General features: G+C 37.5%; 1 long non-coding RNA gene across 1 annotated transcript; it reads right to left on the reverse strand.

The window, feature by feature from the left end:
- Positions 1–754: 754 nt before the first annotated feature.
- On the reverse strand, positions 755–8519 carry LOC131533925 (uncharacterized). The gene is made up of 3 exons (XR_009269263.1): positions 8459–8519; positions 2175–2268; positions 755–1066 (listed from the first exon to the last, which is right to left on the reverse strand). It is a non-coding gene; the product is annotated as an uncharacterized LOC131533925 (long non-coding RNA).
- Positions 8520–18068: the final 9549 nt, after the last annotated feature.

Raw genomic sequence — 18068 nt, forward strand, 5'->3', positions numbered from 1 at the left:
TGGAATGTTCCAAAAATATGGAAATGTCCAGTTTGCGTTACGTTGCTAGAACGTTATTTGATGGTTAGCATAACGTTCCTACAACGTTCTTGCAACCTACATTTCACTAAAAATATAACGTTCTATGAACGTTTATTTGGAATATTCCAAGAACGTTAAAATGTCCAGTTTGCTTAACGTTCCTAGAACGTTATTTTTTGGTTAGCATAACGTTCCTACAACGTTCTTGCAACCTAAATTTCACTAAAAATATAATGTTCTATGAACGTTTATTTGGAACATTCCAAGAACGTTAAAATGTCCAGTTTGCTTAACGTTCCTAGAACGTTATTGTTTTGTTAGCATAACGTTCCTACAACGTTCTTGCAACCTAAATTTCACTAAAAATATAATGTTCTATGAACGTTTATTTGGAACATTCCAAGAACGTTAAAATGTCCAGTTTGCTTAACGTTCCTAGAACATTATTTTATGGTTAGCATAACGTTCCTGCAACCTAAATTTCATTAAAAAAAATATAACGTTCTATGAACGTTTATTTGGAACATTCCAAGAACGTTAAAATGTCCAGTTTGCTTAACGTAGCTAGAACGTTATTTTATGGTTAGCATAATGTTCCTACAACTTTATTTCCACCTACATTTTCTTAAAAATACAACATCCTAAAAACATTTATTTGGAAAAAGTTTAGTTTAATAAAATGTTATTTTAAGATTAGCAGTATTGCAACATTTGCTTTCAACATAATTTTTATTAACACAACCTTCCAGATACGAGCAAGTATATAATTACATGTGCATTTCAACAGGTATCTGAATTATTAAAGATAATCACTTTCAAAAAGTTCATTAACACATTGAACAAATTGGTGAAATTTGCATATCATGTAAAATAATAATAATAATAATAATATGTAGTTTAATATTTATGACAATGAACTATAACTTCACAGCTAAATATAAACTATCATATTAACATTTAATAATTGAGGACTTCTATATGAATTTGAGTGTGGTGTGTGGGTGCTGAAAAACTGTGGTCCATGTCCCGTCTCTCCACGCTCCATCTATAAAGTAAACAGATTGGCTGAGGTTACAAAGTGATATTACAAAATGCCTATAAAATAATTAGTGTGGCTATGCCAAAAAAATTATTAGGATCTGTGCTGTGAGTTCTACAAATATTACATTACTCAAGAGTCAAAGGTAGTTTCATTTGACTTGGCATATGTTACTTTCATTGACAAGCTACTTTCATAGCAGCATTAAGAAAAACGTCTTCTGAAGCATCATTAGATTAAGAAAAATATAAACATTCAAATAATACATTTTCATCGTGTCATTTCCAAAAAACAATTTTTAGGTCAACATAAATTGACCTAATTTATTCATCTTGATAGGTATACACATGCACACTACTGGAAATACGTCATAATAGGGTAGTTAAGTCAACTGCAATTTCCATTTTATACCAATTTGAAACAGGAAAAATCCCTTCAAATATAGATAACATTTAGAAGTTATCAATAAAGTTATTAAATGGCAAAAGTTGCCTTGTTACATGTTATTAGCTAATAAACTGTTACATGAACTCAGTTAGGGAAGGAAACTCAGAGATAAACAGGTAAGATTAATAGGTTCTAGTAGGTGTTTCTGGGTAGGTATGCTAGCATTGAACCATTAACTGACAGTAAGAATTTTTGCTATTAATACATCAGTTAAATTGTTAAAGAATAATTTGTAATGTTTTCCTTTAAAAAAAAAATGCTGCATGGATTAAAAAAACTGCATTGTCAAAATGGCATTGAGAGCAAAAAAACAAGTTACACGTAAGTTGTTAGTTAATCCTTTAAATTTTACAGGTATTCAGAAACAAGATAAATAACAGAAGGTATAAGTAGCTATTATTATGTCTCAAAGGCTAAACTATAAACTTTTTGAAGCTTGAAAAAAAAGACTGTCTAGACTTCCAATGGAAAGACAAAAATGATGAATGAATATCAAAAATAAAAACATTCGTTTGAAGATGAATGAAATTCATTCAAAATGAATTTGGAAAAACATGAGGGTGAGTAAACCATGACAGAATTTTTTTTTTTTTTAACTATGCTGATCTCAGCTAAAATTTTTAAATATTGCCAAGTAAATATAAAGTTGTCCTGACATGTGTCCTACCTTGTGCATCTTGACAATATCTGCAGAGACTACTTTTCAGATAGTAGTAGATCTGCCAGGATCATAACTTGAATGGCTGATGCCATTATTGTCCCTGAAGACAAAACACAAAATTAGAGAAATTTAACTCACAATTAAGCAACATTTATGGACAGCTTATTTTTATGAATCATAACAAGACAATTTTTAACCACTACAAACTTAACATTAGCAATTACCTGACATCTTTATAAAAAAAAAACAAAGCAACTTTAGGATAAGGGAAAGTAGAAGTTTTATTAACTATATTAGTTAAGTATATAAATGTATAACTATAATAAGAACTTAAGACTTCACTGGTATTCTTCTGAAGCAACACAAAATACCAAAAGACTTTGACGGAATGACAGACAAACTGAAATTTAAGATGTTATTCACTGCCAATTCAGTCTGAATCAAATTGGTGGCACACTACATTACATCAAACATGACCGGTCTTTAGATGTCATTCTTGTGGGATGTTAGTTTGTTGTTTTTCATCTGTATTGTGTAACGTTATTCACGATTTGATCAATCTTTAGGTTTAAATTTCAATCTAATATTCACAAAACAATAGTATACTATTGCTTCAGAAGACTTAACATTTGTGCTGCTGGTCATTACATCTGCATTAATAGCAATTCATCAAAATATAAAAACCGGGGGGATCACGTGACCCTTCGACGGCGATGCAAGCTTAGTCTTTCGCTCTGCTCACTTTGCCACATATTGTAAGATCCTGTCAGTAAAATTTGAACCACTCTGCATTGGACCCATCATGAGTGCTAAGGCAGGCCTATCCGGTGAAATGCGCACAGAACAATGTTACACTACTATTTTTTCCCGACTTTAGTCCAGCTACAGCGATCAGGAGAAAGGCATTTGGTCCGGTTTTGAAGAAGATGACAGCGCTTGGCCTCCAGCCCTTCCTCATCTATCCGGCGGTGGTTAAACTACGGCACAAAGGGGAACAGAAAAGCGATTCCCCTCAGAAAGCGGAGGATTTTATCAGCTCCCTGTCTCAGCAGAAGACATATGCAGCGGCTCTGCGGGCGGCGACGGGGGAACAGCGGCCGCTGTCTCTCCGGTCCAGCGGGAGGAACTTTATGGCCGGGATGGACATGGTTCTAGCTGCCCAGTAGGGGATGATGGTAGGATGGACATGGACGCTTGCTAAGTCTATTTTTGCTTTTTCTTCTCTCTCTCTACTACCGAGATATTGTCCCTATATATCCGGTACAACGATCTCGTTGCTGGTAAGACTGACACTCCTTTTTTTTCTCTCTTTTTGGAGGGACTAATTGAGAGTAGGTTTAATTAAAAATATTTTTTGGCTGTGTGGGCCTTCGGGAGACATGTCTTGCGTTGGAGTGGATCGGTCACGAACCATCACTATTTTTGTTGCTCAGTCAGACCTATGTTCTCGGTAATGTGCGGTCTGAGTTGTTCCTCGTTTATAGTTGTTGGTTGTTCAGGTTTTTATGTTGTTTGTATTTTTTACAACAGACATTTATACTGTTATTTATTTTACCTTATTTCTAAAGGGATTTTTCATCTAGGAGGTTTGGTATCTAAAATGCACGTCAGCGTTTACATGCTATTTACAGAATGGAAGTGCTTTTGTTTTTTCATTTATTGAATACAATTTAGGGATTGTGAATATTCAATGCATACTCTAAATATTTTATCACTGAATGTGAATGGTTTAAATTCCGCTGTTAAACGAACCCGTGTGTTAGAATATTTACACCGTAAGTCTATTTCCTGTGCCCTAATTCAAGAGGCGCATTTAAAACAAGCTGATGTGGCACGTTTTCAGAATAAATATTATAAATTAGTGGCTTTTCCTGCGCTCAAAATAAAACTAAGGGGTGCTTATCCTTGTTAATCGAAAGTTAAATTTAACAATTGAACACCTTGGTAGTGATGAGAAGGGTAGATTTGTGTTTATCCGATGCAAAATATATAATAATAGGTTAGCATTGGTCTCTGTTTACGGTCCGAATGAGACAGACAGTGCGTTCCTTACACAGATTTCCAAAACATTACTTGAGCAGACTGACTGCCCATTAGTTGTGGGTGGGGATTTTAATGCTGTCATAAATCCTGCTTTAGATAAATCTCAATTTGATACAACAGCCAATCCATCTTCTAAATTACTGAATAAATTTATCACGAGCTCAACTTAATCGATCTTTGGAGAATTCAGAATACTAAAGCTAAGGACTTCACTTTTTTCTAATAGACATAAGACTTTCTCTAGGATAGACTACATATTTCTCAGCCCATCTTTAATTTCGTCGAATTCGTCCATCTCTATATTACCAATTTTATTATCTGATCATTCTGCGGTGTTGTGCAGTGTTCCTCTTTCCGATGTTAAAGCCAAAGCCCCTAGATGGCGCTTTAACATATCATTATTAAGTAATCAGACTTTCATTACTTCATTAAAAGAATATATTAAGGAATTTCTTGAAATCAATATGCCCTCTGATGTGGATCCTCAAATAATGTGGGAATCAACTAAATGTGCCATACGAGAATTCTGTATATCTTTTTCTTCTACTCTTGCCAAAGCGAAAACTTACCAATTTACACAATTAGAAAATAAAATACAATCATTGCAAAACCTACAAAAACAACATTTTACTGAGCAACAGGCTACACAGTTGTCCTCTTTAAAAGAAGAATATGATTTACTTTCACACTCAAAGGCGGAATTTATTTTACATAGGACTAGGCAAAAATATTATTTTGAATCAGAGAGACCTAGTCATTTATTGGCCCTTCGGTTGAAAGAATGCGAGTCTAAGGCATATATTAGCGCAATAAAATCATCGGATGATCAGGTCACCATGAATCCTGCGGCAATTAATGACATATTTAAAGGTTTTTACATGAATCTGTATAAACCCGAAACAGATTTTGATGAACCAATTTGTAAGCAGTATTTAGATAAATTGGAACTGCCTCGGATCTCACAGATGGATAAAGAATCTTTGGAGGCCCCATTAAGTTTGGAGGAGCTTCACGTCTCTCTAAAAGCCTTCAAAAGGGCAAATCGCCAGGTCTAGATGGTCTCCCCGGAATTATATTTAGAAATTTGGGATTTGGTAGGGACACTTATGCTTAATTCATTTAATTTTGCGATTGAACATGGGGTTTTCATAGAGATCAAAAACATCACTGATTTCATTACTTCTTAAAAAGGAAAGACCCATTAGATTGTTCCAGCTACAGACCGATTTCGCTTATCCCACGTGATCTTAAAATCTATGCTAAAATTTTTGCTTTTCGTATGGAGAAGGTAATTCATAGTCTGATCAAGGAGGACCAAACTGGTTTCATCAAGGCGCAATGCATCTGACAATATCGTCGACTCCTTCATATTCTGGACTTTGCAGACTCCCACCCGACCCCTTGTGCGGTCTTTTCACTTGATGCAGAAAAAGCCTTTGACAGGCTAGAGTGGAATTATATGTGGGCAGTTCTGCAATGTTTCGCTTCGCGAACACTTCATTTCTATGATTAAGACATTATACCACTCACCTGCAGCATCAGTCATAACTGGTAATATTATTTCCCCCCCCCCTGTTCCCTTTGCAGCGGGGAACAAGGCAGGGATGTCCGCTTTCACCCTTATTGTTTTGTCTATCTCTTGAACCCTTAGCACAAGCCATCAGGAAATCTGAAGTATCGATTAAGATTCATGATCATAATCATAGTATTTCGTTATACGCTGATGATATTATTCTATATTTAGACCACTTTGATGTTTCAGTCTCTAGTGTAATTAAGGAATTTGATAATTTTAGTAGCTTATCAGGATATAAAATAAATTGGAGCAAATCTGCTTTAATGCCAATTAACAATGTTAAAGTCAATTCTTCTATTCCCTCATTTATCCCTATTAAGGAATCTTTCATCTATTTGGGCATTACCATATATAAAAACATTCATAAGATTGCCAGAGACAATTTTAATAATATCTTAGTTAAAGTCAAAAATGACATTCAAAGATGGAAGAATCTTAAAGTCTCTCTTCAAGGAAGAATTTCCACTGTTAAGATGAATTTGTTACCTCGATTTAATTTTTTTTTTCTCTATGCTACCACTTTCTCCCCCTCCAGGTTATTTTAAGGAGATTAACTCCATAATTTCTAAATTTATCTGGAATGATAAATGCCCCAGAATTAAGCTTACCACATTACAACATCCTAATAGCGCAGGAGGACTGGCTGTACCAAATTTTGAACTGTATTATTGGTCGTTCCAGCTTAAGGCTCTTCATAATTGGGTTGATCCTCAATCTACAGTTTCTTGGAGAGTGATTGAAGCTGACAAGGTTAAACCAAATAGACTCCAAGATATGTTATTTACTGGCACAGGAAAAAAAGGGGATAAATATAAATTTGGTCCGGTTGTGGCCAACTCTATTAAAATCTGGAAAACGGTGGAACGTCGGATAGGAGGAACCTTCAAATTTTGTAATAGTACACCTTTATGGCACAATTTTAATTTTGTATGCGGAAATCGTCCATTTGTCCAACCCTCTTGGTCCTCTTTAGGTGTAAACACATGCGGTGATATATATGATAACCAGGGCCTATGTTCATTTCAGACATTAAGAACCAAATTTTGTCTACCAGCATCCGCATATTTTGTCTTTCTTCAGTTACGTTCTGCTCTCAAAGCGTATGGAGTTCCTTGGGCATCTCCCATCTCCTCTCATCCTATGCAAGATTGGATTGCACCATCTGTTGGTCGGCCGTCTGTTTCTTTAATATATAGTAAGATTATTGATTGCGTTACAAAACCTCTTTCTATTCAAACTATTTGGAATAGGGAATTATCTGACCTTAATTTATCTGTCGACTGGGAGAGAGTGTGGTCTAATCTCAGTTTAACATCTAAAAATCTGGCTCATCGTCTTATTCACTTCAAAGTCATTCATAGAGCATACATAACTCCTTACAAAAGATTTAAAATGAAACTACAACCGAATCTCAACTGCCATATATGTAATACTACATCATCAGGTACTTTTCTGCATATGTTTTGGGAATGTCCTGTCGTCATCAGTCTATGGACACATGTAAACCTGGTTTTATCATCCTTATTGCAAATGGATTGGTCTGTTAATCCAAGTTTGTGTCTTCTTAATGATGATTCTGATCTCTGTATAACCTCAATGCAAAAGAGAATGATGTTTGCTGGTTTTACAGCTGCGAAGACAATAATAATACAAAACTGGTTTACACCGCACATGTGTGGAAAAACATATTGGATCCGTAGTCTCCTGCACATAGTGGCTTGTGAATGTACAACAGCACGAATCAATGGGGCCAAGCCTTCTACCATCGATGCTTGGCAGTGCTTTCTTTTTGATATACGTGACTGTATAAAGGAGTGACTTTTGTGTTTCTCTTGTCTTTCCCTCCCTTTGATTGGACTTTGAGATATTGAGTATGTGTCTGTTGTTGTTTTTTATTTTTATTTATTTATTTTTTATTTTATTTTTATTTTTTTGATGTTATGTATAAAAAATAAATAAAAATGTTGATAACAAAAAAAATAAAATAAAAACCGAAGAACGATGAATTTAAATAACTGTTTATAAGGTGACAAATTACATCTTGTACAACACTAAAGCCCATCAATTTGTTTAATGTGAATACTACTTAATTTATTTTAGGCCCATATTAGTATCAGCCGTCTAGTTGCAAATGACCCCTCGCTGCCTTTGCACTGAAAAGATTGATTTCAAAAGCATGACAACAATTTGTTAGTATGAATTTTAAGAAAGACAACGTGAGGAGCAAATAACAGTGTAAAATGTTAACTAAGGTTAACAAAACAGCCATTATAAATGCTCCTCAGCCCCTTTGTTCACTGTGTTCGGCGGATTTAGAAAACTTGATCAGCATCACATGGATATTCTAGATGAAACTGACAAAGCGGATAATAAATAATGATTAACTAAAAGTTTAAACGTATTGTAATACAGAGAATATGCCCCCCCCCCCCACACACGCACGCACACACACACACAAATCTTAATTTATCACTGACAAACTGTTGTGTATAACACTGCATATTTAACACTTGCCGTTGATAACTTTGATGTGGTTGGTTGTTAGCTCCTTGCTTCTTTGCTAGCTAACATTACAATGATAACTGAGCTGGTTAATCTTCAGATAAAGTTGACAAAACACAAAATAACGTTCAAAAGTGCTTTAAATAAGAATACAGAAGTGAATGCTTACCTATTATTTTCCGTGACCGCGTCGCGAGCCGTCCGGCTGTGATCCCGTCCGTGACTGTGAGCTATGGGGGAGGGGCGAATGAGACTGACTGAAAAATGCGCGCGGTTTTTGAAAAATAATATTTTGTCTCGAGTAAATTTAATTTCTTTAAAAGGATTGATCTATGCTTAATATGAAGCAGATTGATGTATTTATTATATTATCTTTAGTTATGAAGGCTATTTAATTAATATTGAGAGAGATAAAGCAAACGTGACTTCTCGAAAAACAATGTTAGAAATCATGAATTAAGCTAATTTTTAGATTAAATTAATTTATACTTATTTAGATTGAGTTCCCCTTAACCTAATGAGATTTTGAGTTCACATCACAAATATATATTGAGTTGAAATAAAAATTTTTGTTAAATTAACTAATTTAATTTAGCAATGCCACTGATTTACAGTGTATGACATTTCACTATAGGCCTATGACTTCAATAAGTTATAAAAGATATATAATTAATAATGATAAAGTAATTATAAAAGATTCAGTGACTCATTCAGGTGATTTGCCACATCCTAATCGAGGTTGTAGTTTCATATTTAAATACATTTTATTTTTCTATCATATTCGGTTCTATTCTATTCATGTTTTATATAGCCTATAAGTTGTTTTTTCTTTTTTTCTAAAGATATTTCTCCCAACATTATGGTAATGTTCATAAAGTAGCCTGCAATCATAAGGACATGAATACTGTTCTCAGAATGTTTTGATAACAACATAACATTTAGCATTTAATTATTAATTTAGAAATTATATTACATTACAATAACGTTCTAAGAATGTTGTTCTAAAAATGTTTTCTCTCAACATTATGAGAACGTTCATTAAGTACAAATCAAATCTTAAAGACGTTCCAAGAACGTTGATTTAAGAATGTTTTCTCTCAACATTATGAGAACATTTATTAAGTACAAATAACGTCCTAAAGACGTTCCAAGAACGTTGATTTAAGAACGTTTTCTATCAGCATTATCAGAACATTCATCAAGTAAAAATGACGTCCTAAAGACGTTCCAAGAACGTTGATTTAAGAACGTTTTCTCTCAACATTATGAGAATGTTCATGAAGTACAAATAACGTCCTAAAGACTTTCCAAGAACGTTGATTTAAGAACGTTTTCTATCAGCATTATAAGAACATTCATCAAGTAAAAATGACGTCCTAAAGACGTTCCAAGAACGTTGATTTAAGAACGTTTTCTCTCAACATTATGAGAACGTTCATGAAGTACAAATAACATCCTAAAGACTTTCCAAGAACGTTGATTTAAGAACGTTTTCTATCAGAGTTATAAAAACATTCATCAAGTACAAATGACGTCCTAAAGAAGTTCCAAGAACATTGTTCTAAGAACGTTTTCTCTCAACATTATAAGAACGTCCATGAAGTACAAATCACGTCTAAAGACGCGTTCCAAGAACGTTGATTTAAGAACGCGTTTTCTATCAACGTTATAAAAACATTCATCAAGTACAAATGACGTCCTAAAGACGTTCCAAGAACATTGTTCTAATAACGTTTTCTCTCAACATTATAAGAACGTCCATGAAGTACAAATCACGTCCTAAAGACGTTCCAAGAACGTTGATTTAAGAACGTTTTCTATCAACGTTATGAGAACGTTCATTAAGTATAAATCACGTCCTAAAGACGTTCCAAGAACATTGTTCTAAGAACGTTTTCTCTCAACATTATAAGAACGTCCATGAAGTACAAATCACGTCCTAAAGACGTTCCAAGAACGTTGATTTAAGAACGTTTTCTATCAGCGTTATAAAAACATTCATCAAGTACAAATGACGTCCTAAAGACGTTCCAAGAACATTGTTCTAAGAACGTTTTCTCTCAACATTATAAGAACGTCCATGAAGTACAAATCACGTCCTAAAGACGTTCCAAGAACGTTGATTTAAGAACGTTTTCTATCAACGTTATGAGAACGTTCATTAAGTATAAATCACGTCCTAAAGACGTTCCAAGAACATTGTTCTAAGAATGTTTTCTCTCAACATTATAAGAACGTCCATGAAGTACAAATGACGTCCTAAAGATGTTCCAAGAACGTTGATTTAAGAACGTTTTCTATCAACGTTATGAGAACGTTCATTAAGTATAAATCACGTCCTAAAGACGTTCCAAGAACGTTGATTTAAGAACGTTTTCTATCAACGTTATGAGAACGTTCATTAAGTATAAATCACGTCCTAAAGACGTTCCAAGAACGTTGTTCTAAGAACGTTTTCTATCAACGTTACAAGAACGCTAACAACGTTATAAGAACATTCCAAAAACATTATTTTAATAACGTTTTGTACTAACATTAACACAACTTTTAAAGAACGTTAGTGAATGTTCTGGGAACGTTCCCTGTTAGCTGGGACTGCAGCTTGGATCCAGCCTCACTTGTGGTGACTTCAGATGAAGACCCCAGATAATGGCAACTATAGATGAACATACCAACCTGACAAATGTTATGTATTGCAATCATTGCCTTAAAGTAGGGGTGTGCGATATGACGATTTTTGATCGTGGACGATAAAAATGTCTCCACGATCTGCTTTTGAAGAAATATCGTAGTATTGTGCTACAGCACACATTCTATCAGCTGCAGTTCTTATTCCTCCGTCTCAATATACTGTACATTATTCGGATCTGCTTTAAAGCCTTGCTGGTTAAATGTTTTATTCACGCGTCGGTCTGACGCGCGCTTTTTCTGAGCCCGTACACCCGAAGCGCGCGTGCTAAAGCCTGTCAAAAAGCACCTGATTACTGAACTAAGTTATCTTGTGCACTAATACTGTCAAAACACACAAGCTTTATGTATAGACTCCGTTGCTTATGTCTAAAATGAGTTAGTAAACAGCTGAGAGAAACGGATGCGTGCCTCTGTATATTAGATGCCTGCATGTCTTAAAGGGGCAGTACTGAACATGCTGCCGACTGTCATTAAAGGGATAGTTCACCTTAAAATTGTATTTCTGTCATTATTTACTAACTGGCATGTTGTCCCAAACCTGTATTAATTTTTTCTTGTGCTGAACACAAAAGATATTTTGAATAATGTGGGTAACCAAACAGTTGCTGGTCCACATTGACTTTTGATAGAAGGAAAAAAAAAATATGGAAGTCACTGTAGACCAGTAACTGTTTGGTTTTCCACATTCCTCAAAATAGCATTTATGTTCAGCAGAAGAAACTCATTCAGGTTTAAAGAAACTTTTGAGTGAGTAAATGGTATAAATATAAAACTTTTTATTTTGGGGTTAATTATTCCTTCAATGTTAATAAAACACAAAGAGAAAAATCACTCACTACTCTTGACTGAAAAACGTTAATACAGTTGATTTAATAGGAATCAATCCATATAGTGTTTTATTTTTATATTTGTTGATTCAATTTCTCGAATGCTCCTGCTAAATACACCTATTGTACCTTGTTACAACCCTGGCTCTGGGGAAGCAACATCAAGGACACAAAACAGGTTTACCTAATAAAATAAGGTTTATTAAATAATCAAAAGAGACTGTCACGAAGCAAGCCCAGCTACTGCCAAGCTGGCTGCAGAATGAATATGAGTGAGAGAGAGAGAGAGAGAGAGTGAGAGAGAGAGAGAGTGAGAGAGTGAGAGAGTGAGAGAGTGAGAGAGTGAGAGAGTGAGAGAGTGAGAGAGAGAGAGAGAGAGAGAGAGAGAGAGAGAGTGTCCTGGAGTTTTAAATAGCTCCTTTCAGGTGACATCAATTAGCCTGTTGATTGCAGGTGAGCTACTGGGTAACTGCAACAAAACACAAGTTAGAACACTCCCACATAACACTCCCACCCTTAAAATGTTGCTATAGGACAACCTAATGCAACACTAACATGTACAATAAGATAAACAGATAAGATCTTGATAAGGCATCTGCCAACACATTATCCTTTCCACGAATGTGGCAGAATTTAAGACCATTACCTTACAAAAATAAACTCCCTCACATTAACTGCTGGTTAGAATCTCATACAACCTTCCGGTCAATGAGGTACGGCCCACTATATTGAGCCTGTAACACAAAACCAAATACAGATAAAAAAAAACACAAGTACTTGGTCTCCTGAACAGGAACAGACTGCTTAGCCTTTCAAATCAAAGCAACAATTCATCTTCTCCGGAGTTGATTTGAAATACCGTTTGGCCAATTCACAAACCCCACCAAACCTAAAAACAATACAGTCCAAAGGGTTAATAGGTGCAACATGTTCAGGAGCCAACCATTTCTCCAAATAGGATGTAGTGGAGCTACGGGAATAAACTGGTTAGGTTTACTTATCACCCGAAAAACATGAGCTGTGTGAATAAACTGGCTTGGTTTACCTGTCGCCTGACAAACATGACATGATTTGCAATACTGAGCCACATCTGACCTCACCCCAGGCCAGAAAAAGTGCCTTAACACACGATCCAAAGTGTTCCTGATACCAAAATGGCCAGATAGACAATGATCATGAACAAGCGACAAAATATCGGATCGATAAACTTCTGGTACCACTACTTGAAACACTACTCCAATCATCCTGACTTGACATTTTTGGATCCGTCCACTTTCTCGTCAAAACCCCATCACTAATAAAATAACCAGAAGCTACATTTGATAATGTTTCATCTGGTACCACATCTTCAAACATAAGTGACAAAGTAGGATCTTGCTTTTGTTTGAGTATTAGTTGTTCTCGAGATGGAAACATCTTTCCAAACCCGGTGAAGTTCACATCACCTTGGGCCATAAAAGTATCAAAAGTGGAATCTCTGATTGATTTGAAGGAGGCTTGCCTTCAACATTCCTCTTAGCTGACATGGCACGAGTCATAACACAAGCAGGGAATGTGTCTGGATGTGTCAACTCAAGCTCATCTGGGCTGTCGGGTTTACAGGGAGTGGAAGTTACTTCAGGAACAACTTGCACTCTACCACCAGCCAAATCGTTCCCCAGAATAAAGGACACCCCATCTATAGGTATATGGGAACAAAGTGCAACTACAACATTACCAGAAACTAGATCAGATTGTAGATGAATGTTATGTAAAGGCAAAGACAAAAATCCTCCACCAAATCCTTTAACAATTACCTCTGAATCTTGTGCCGATTTTTCATTAAGAGACAATACATCCTGAAGAACCACAGATTGAAAAGCTCCAGTATCTCTCCAAATCTTAATAGCTTGTCTATGTTCTGGGTCAGAGGACAAACATACAAAACCATCAAAAAATGATGATGAGCCAGCTAACTCTTCCTTCTTGCATTCCACTTTCTCAGATGGAACAATTGCAAGTGAAGATGACAAAGGTAGACTTAACACTGGAGAACTTACAAACGCTACAGTTTTTGTGAATTTCTGCTTCCTACTTAGAACAGGGCAGTCTGCAATAAGATGACCTGGTCTCTTACAGTAAAAACAAGCCCTCTCTGAAGTTGAACCATCACTAGCCATTTTCTCATCATAAGATGAAACAGGAAACCTTCCAAATCGGAAAGTATTATTCTGGCCCTTACTCTGGGACTCTGCCTGTTTGTCACTAAAGTTTACCTTATGAGTCAAGACAAACTCATCTGCCAAAATAGCAGCTTGCTCTAAAGTTACTGCCTTCTGCTCATTCAAATAAACAGACAACTTCAGGCAGACAGTTCTTAAATTCTTCAAGTAAAATAAGTTGTCTAAGTTGCTCCTTATTTACCACCCTTTGAGATGTACACCACCGATCAAACAGACTCTCCTTCTGCTTTGCAAACTCATCATAAGTGTGATGCACAAGTTTAACACAACTTCTAAAACGCTGGCGGTAAGCTTCAGGAACGAGCTCGTATGCCTTCAATATAGCTGCTTTAACCTCATCATAATCAGTACTCCTCTCAAGACTTAAAGCAGAGTAAGCTTCCTGGGCTTTACCTACCAAAACACTCTGTAAGAGCAAAGTCCACACATTTTTAGGCCACTTAGATGTGGTTGCCACACGTTCAAAGTGAGAAAAATATATATCTCAACACCTTTCTCAGAAAAAGGAGGCACTAACCTAATGTGGCTACCAACGTCAAACAAAGGAACATCACCTCTAGGAGTTGATCTTTCAGAAGCCACTCTCAACTCAAACTCCTTAAGAAACCGTTCATGTTCAAGATACATTTGTTTCTCTTTAAACTGCCGTTCCCACTCCCTAGCCTCCAGCTGTTCCTCCTGTGAAGCTAGCTCCCTAAGCCTCAATTGCATTGCAGCTTCAGACAAAGGAGTAACCATAGGTTGGAAGGAAACTGGCTTAACTTTCAAAACACCATTATCGATCAACACATTTCTAATGATGTCCTTTATACGATCCTTTAAACGATTTTCACTACTAGTAATGGTGATATCATAATGAGAAGCTAATTGCAAGAGTTGATCTTTTGTAAAAAGCTCAAGCAACTCATCTGAAGGTTCCTTCAGGAAATCCGCTAAAGAAGCCATTACTAAACTGAACTCCTAAACTAAAGTGCTAACAAAAGCACGAAACAAATGGAGTCCTTTCTACTACATGCACAAATGCACAGTTAACACCACAGGTCCACAGTAGTACAAAACTACAAAAATAACACGAAGCAGCAAATTTACTCTCTCACACAATAACTTTAAACCCGAAAGTAGAACTAAATGACCCAGTAAACTACAAAATGTTACTCCTCCCAAACAAACAACAGCTCTTTAATGCCACTAATTACTCAAACCTTATACTGGGAATTAGTCTACACTAAAGTCCACAAAGGAACATCACACAAAAGCTGCTAGCACACTAAAGTTAGGATCATGGACCAAACAAACACAAGCAGCAGAACTTTTAACTCACCTAACTTGCTCTTCCTCTTACTCCCTACAAAAAAAAGTGAGCATGGTTGCTGAGCCTAACATAGTACCAAAATACATGAGAAACACCCAGATACCTGCCTAACATTTCCTAAGCCCTATCTATCTTCTGAGGTGTACCGGGCACGAGGCAACTTTAAAAGCACAAAAACAACAACTGTAGACCATATAAATCAATGATCAAACAGTTGTGAATTGCTTACCCCCAACAGAGAACAAGTCTCCACCCAGAATAACCTCAAAAATAAAAAAGGCAAAATAACAAAAGAGTGAACCAAAGGAAGAATCCAATGTTCAACCCAGCTGGAACACTCACCCTATCTAACCAGGGAAACTCATGCATAAATCACAAAAATCCTCCAACAACCATACTCACCAAAACAAATCAATCAAAAACGGAAAAAAAAAAAAAGATCACAGTCCCAAAGTATCAAAAAAAAAAGAGAAATGGACGAGCCCCCATTATGTTCCAACCCTGGCTCTGGGGAAGCAACATCAAGGACACAAAACAGGTTTACCTAATAAAATAAGGTTTATTAAATAATCAAAAGCGAAAAGGGACTGTCACGAAGCAAGCCCAGCTACTGCCAAGCTGCCTGCAGAATCAAAGAGAGAGAGCGAGTGAGAGCATGTCCTGGAGTTTTAAATAGCTCCTTTCAGGTGACATCAATTAGCCTGTTGATTGCAGGTGAGCTACTGGGTAACTGCAACAAAACACAAGTTAGAACACTCCCACATAACAACCTGAAAATAAAACACTGTTTTATTTGTATAGTATGTGTGTTTGTAATGTGTATCTTTGTTCTCATTTTTTAATAACAAAGATAAAATAATGCCAAAGATTTTTATCTTCGCCCACTTTGGCCTAAATATACACCATTCTTTTTTAATATTTTTGTTATCTTGAAAGGTTTTGTCTTTATAATAGGGAAATTAGTTTGGCTGTAATGTTCAGACAACTTGCAAAATAGTAAAACCAACATGACAAAGAATCGTGATAAAATCGTGAATCGTGATTTTTCTTAAAAATATTGTGATATTATATTTTTGCCATATCGCCCACCCTACCTTAAAGTATACGTTGAGTGATTTTTCAACCCACTTTGTATTGTTACTATGATGGTAATATATGTGAATGAACAATGTTTAATCTTTTTCTGAGTTCCATGAGATACCCATTTATTTGTCAGCCAAATAATATTTTGCATTATCCGAATTGTTTATTTACATATTACAGACTTTGTGGCAGTATAAAGTGGATTTAAATTCACCAAACTTACCCTTTAATATTTGTCTGTTTAACTGAACATGACTTTGAACACATAACTTGTATTATCTTAGAGTTATTGACATATAGACATTAATTTGTTGGCAGAAGATGCTCCTCATTGAGTCACAGTCACCTCAGGCTGTTGATGGGATTTTTTTATTTTTTTTTAAACTTTGAAATTTTCTAAAGCTGCTTTGATTGTGAAAAGCAGTGTACCCTTTGTCACGGCTGTCTGTACGGTGCACACAAAGTACGAGCGAAGACGAAGGTTTAAAGGGAATAAGGTATTTAATATAACTTCAGATTGAGGAGGTTCACACACACAGGGTAACATAAGTAATAACCGACAAACCAGAACTCAAAAGGACAGCAACTAATATAGTGGAGATAACGAGTGGCAGACAGGTGAACACAATGAAGGTGATTAACTGATAATTAGACAACGGCAGAAACTAGGTCACACATGGGGAATGAAAACACAAACAAAGTCCATAACTGTGACAGTTCGCCCCCTCCCGGAAGGCGCGACCCAGCGCCGTAGAAGGAAGGAGATGGAGGGCTGGCACGAATGGGCAGGAGGAGGTTCAGGAGGTGGCGGATGACCGGGAGGAGGGCGATCCGCAGTGTCCCGGTGGTGACGGAGGAGGAGCCAGGGAGAGAACAGAGGGACCCAGGGCGGATCAGACGGAGGGAGGAGCCAGGACGGAGACAGGAGGGACTTGGAGCAGGAGGAGCCAGGCAGGACCCAGGCCACAGCCATGATGACGGCCCATGGTGGAGCCGACGGAGGAGGAGCCATGGAGGAGGAATGGCCGCCCGACTCCAAGGGGCCGACCGGCGGCGGCAGAGCAGGTGGAGGAGGAGCCCGAGCGGGCGGAGAGCAGATGAGTCCGGGCGGCCGAGGATCCGGAGGGCCAAGGTGGAGCCGAGGGCTCTGGCGACCAAGGCGGAGGCGGAGATCCGGAGGTGCAGGCGGGCAGGCGACTGAGGACCAAGGTGGAGCTGGAGGGAGGGAGGAGCCCAACGGAGCCGGTGGGGCGGAGCAACGAGGCACAGCCGGAGGTGGAGTCCTGAGGCGATGGCGGGATGACGACCGACCAAGGCGGGCGGAGGGACGAAGGAGCCCGGTGGAGCTGGTGGGCCGATGGGCGGCGGTGGAGATGAGGGAGCTAGGAGCCGAGGTGGAACCGCTGGGTCGGAGGGCCGAGGTGGAGACCAGGACTCAGAGGCTGGAGGCGGAGACGAGGGATCCCCCAGCCACGACGCCAATGGAGACAGGCAGACCCGCGGCGATCCCACCGCACAGATGGTGGGCTGAGGGTGAGCAGAGGGGCTGCCAGGATGCAGCGGAGGCGGGGCTAAAGTAGCCGGGATGATAGGAGGAGGCAGGAGAGGGAGGGTGGGTGGGTGGGTGGGTAATCCAGGTAGGTC

The sequence above is a fragment of the Onychostoma macrolepis genome, chromosome 01, assembly GCF_012432095.1.
Source record: "Onychostoma macrolepis isolate SWU-2019 chromosome 01, ASM1243209v1, whole genome shotgun sequence".
In the NCBI taxonomy this organism is placed as follows: domain Eukaryota; kingdom Metazoa; phylum Chordata; class Actinopteri; order Cypriniformes; family Cyprinidae; genus Onychostoma; species Onychostoma macrolepis.